This window comes from Clarias gariepinus, chromosome 1 (genome assembly GCF_024256425.1).
Source record: "Clarias gariepinus isolate MV-2021 ecotype Netherlands chromosome 1, CGAR_prim_01v2, whole genome shotgun sequence".
In the NCBI taxonomy this organism is placed as follows: domain Eukaryota; kingdom Metazoa; phylum Chordata; class Actinopteri; order Siluriformes; family Clariidae; genus Clarias; species Clarias gariepinus.
This window is the reverse complement of record NC_071100.1, coordinates 25,724,963-25,728,560: the sequence shown is the minus strand read 5'-3', so window position 1 is coordinate 25,728,560 and position 3,598 is coordinate 25,724,963. Positions and strand designations below refer to the sequence as shown.

Here is a 3,598-nt window from a genome sequence, read left to right as displayed (position 1 = left end):
TATTGAGCACCACGTGGCTTCTCTCGGACCGACTGATGTGATGTTCGAGGACATGCTGCGATTTCAGAAGCAGTTTCCTGAAATTTGTACCCCTCATTATAGATTCAGCAGCAGTGCATCATGGGAACTGTCCAGTTGCTTAAAGAATTGACTTCCGCACGGCTTTGTGTGTCATTAAGTTAACATTGCTTTAGCGATTTTTACATTTGTTTTAGGTTGTGGCGATTTACACTCGGATGTTTGTGTAATGGTCAGTGGTATAATTGTCACCATAATGGTAAACGGTGTGTGTTGTGGTGTGGTCGCTAGGCGATGGTCCAGCAATTCATACTTACCTGGCAGGGGAGATACCATGATCAAGAAGGTGGTTCACCCAGGGCGAGGCTCAACCATTGCACTCTCGGTTGTGTTGACCTCTGCGAATTCCCCAAATGTGGGAATCTCGACTGCATAATTTCTGGTAGTGGGGGACTGCGTTCGCGCTCTCCCCTGATTTCTATTGTACTAAAGTCAGATTTTAAACAGTTTCTCCTTGATTTATGTTTGAAATGGGTTTGTAGCGATGAAAGACAGTGAAATCAGATTTTTATACGCTAGTGGAGGTGAAAAGTAGTCTCGTTTAGGTGTCAAGGCTTGTTTCTGATTATTTTACTTAAAGGTTAATTTAATGAGGCTTTATTGAAGGGTTTATTCTACTGACCTCTAGTGGACGAATTTTGAGTAGCAACCAGATCGTAATATGGCAAGCTGCACAATTAATATGGACATGCAGCTACAAATACTGTAATGTTTCGTTCATCATTGACCGTGGGGTGGTATTCAAGGGAATGTTTATGCACATAATCACCATCTCTGAATCTTTTGAAAATTTACTAAAGATCTAGAATAGAAAGAAAATGTGAAAAACAAAAAGCAAAGGCATTTTCTTTCTTTGTAAGTATAAACACGAACATGACTACAACTACTAACAAGCCACCTTGTGAAATTTTTGAACACAATATATAAATCTTACAGCCAGTGTTAAGAAATTAAGACATTAATCAATGATTAAAACACAAAGAAAATTAATGCAGGAGAGAAAGAAAATTAATAAATATAAAAGAACTTAAGTACAATAACATACATTTTTATAAGATAAATTGATGTCATTAATAGAAACCAAAAGATGTTGTGTGCATTTTCCTTCCTCATATGTTATTTAAGAAGTAAATATAAAGTTCAGTGTGAAATGGAAAAATCTTGATTTTATGAATTTAAGAACAAAAATCTCCAATAATGAGTCAGTTATGTGATTCTGGAAAACACAATTTTTGTGTTTGCCTGCTGTCACGTGACTCTCAGGAAAGTGACCCGCCTTGAAGCGAGGCTTCTTTTGGATACGTCCTCTTCTGCTCGATACGTACCTCAGAGCTTCTATGTCCCAGTAACATCACTAGTTTCTTTATTTAGTTATGTCATAACATAAATAACTACTCTGAAGTTAATGTAAATCTTATCACTCATCCACCTCTGAAGAGTGTCTGTACCAATGAGTTTCTAATTTATTACACAAGAGGAAAGGTTCATCACTGAATGTGCAGTCATGGTCACAATTTTAGTTAGAAAAACACTTGCATAATATCCTCCTATGACTTGGTAGAAATAAGCATGAAGTAACAAAATAAAACTAAAGCTTTGGGTGGTTTAGGACTGCTAAAATATTTGCTCCCATGTGAATCTACAACTAATCTATTATACTACAGTATATATCAAAAATCACATGTTCATATCCATAATAACCAATATAAAACAGAGGAATTGACAAAAAGGGTGTTTGTATAATAGCAGGATCCCATGCAAGTTGCCTCTTAGACCTTGTAGATTTAAACTGGAGTGAACACTCTTCCTTTAGTGTGCTATTTGATCCAAGAATATCCAAAATCCAAATAGGATAGGCACACTCAAACCACTAGTTTCACCTGAACGACGTGTTTTTTTTTTATTTTTTATGTATTGCTAGTGTGTGCTCATGTCATCATGACAAATGTTATAGCAGAGGCAGTTTGTGAGATACTGTATCTAGGAAACGTTCTGAGGAGACTGATTACAGATATCATAATCTAAGTTGTATTATATTACAGTTAAATTGAGATGTCTTTAGCAAGAATTTTAACTCTGCAAACAAATACCGTAGAAATAAAACACAGCTACAGCTTGCTATAGTCGTAAGGACTTCTGGGTTTTATAAGTAATCACAGATTCACAAAAATTATATTCAAATTAAACTTTAATTTGTCACATACACAGTCATACACAGCACGATCTGCAGTGAAATGCTTATACGACCGCCACTGACCTTAAAAATAAAAAATAAAAAAACGTAGGTAAAAAAATAATTATATATGGATAAAGAGAAATACTAAAGAAAATAACTGTAACTAGTAAAATAAACTGTACAGATAAGTGCATAATAAAAATATTATAAAATATAGAAGAAAAAAAGTATATATATATAATTTGAAAGTGACAGTTGTGCAAATATGCATAAAAAGTGACTTATTAAAGTGACTTGTGCAATGGTCCAGAAATGAAAATATAAATATGTAGTGCAAGTGTGTATGAATGTGTCCATGATTGTCCAATCAGTGTTGGTGGTGTGGTTGAGAGACCTTATCGCCTGCGGGAAGAAGCTCCTCCTCAGTCTCTCTGTGTTGGCCTTCAGGGAGCGGAATCGCTTTTCTGACCTCAACAGAGAGAACAATCCATTGTTAGGATGGCTGAGGTCCTTCACCATCTTCCTGGCCTTGGTCCAGCACCGCTTGCTGTAGATCGGGTGCAGGTCAGGGAGCTCGGTGCGGATGATGCGCTCAGCTGATCGCACCACCCTCTGTAGAGCTCGTCTGTCCTGCATGGTGCTGTTCCCGAACCATGTCGTGATGTTTCCCGTCAGGATGCTCTCTATGGTACAGGAGTAGAAATCCCTGAGCACCTTGGAGGGCAGTCTGAAGTCTCTCAAGCGTCTGAGGTGGTAGAGACACTGTCGGGCCTTTTCCACCACGGGGTTGATGTAACAGGACCATGACAGGTCCTGCGTGATGTGAACACCGACGTATCGGAATCTCCTCTAGGTAGGCCAACTCATCATTGTTGGTGATCAGGCCCACCACGATAGTGTCGTCAGCAAACTTGATGATGGCGATGGAGTTGGTAGTGGCCACGCAGTCGTGGGTGTACAAAGAGTACAGCAGGGGGCTCAGACATTGTGAAAAGGTTACATTTTTTTAACATAATTTAATGTAAGAAAAAAAGAACCATGCTAGATTAATTACGTGTGAAGTATTGCAAGCCTTTTTGTTTGAATTTTTATTACCTTTCACAGCAGGACTTGGCACCTGCCCACAGTGCCAAAACTACAACTGACCAACTCACTAGTTTGCTGACCATGATATTGTTGTACTTGATTGGCCAGCCAACCAATCAAAAGGGGGATGAGCCCTGAGTTTTTCCTTTTATGATATTAGGAAATATTTTAACATTTTCAGATAATGAATTTTTTGATCCATAAGCTGTAAATTAAAGTTAATGCAATAATATAAAAATGTAATAATCTACAGTTTAA

The 3,598-nt window shown here is 37.8% G+C and overlaps 1 non-coding gene across 1 annotated transcript; it reads left to right on the top strand.

The window, feature by feature from the left end:
• Positions 1 to 327: 327 nt before the first annotated feature.
• Positions 328 to 492, top strand: LOC128532091 (U1 spliceosomal RNA). Its single transcript, XR_008361265.1, has one exon. It is a non-coding gene; the product is annotated as a U1 spliceosomal RNA (small nuclear RNA).
• The last annotated feature ends 3,106 nt before the right edge of the window (positions 493 to 3,598 follow it).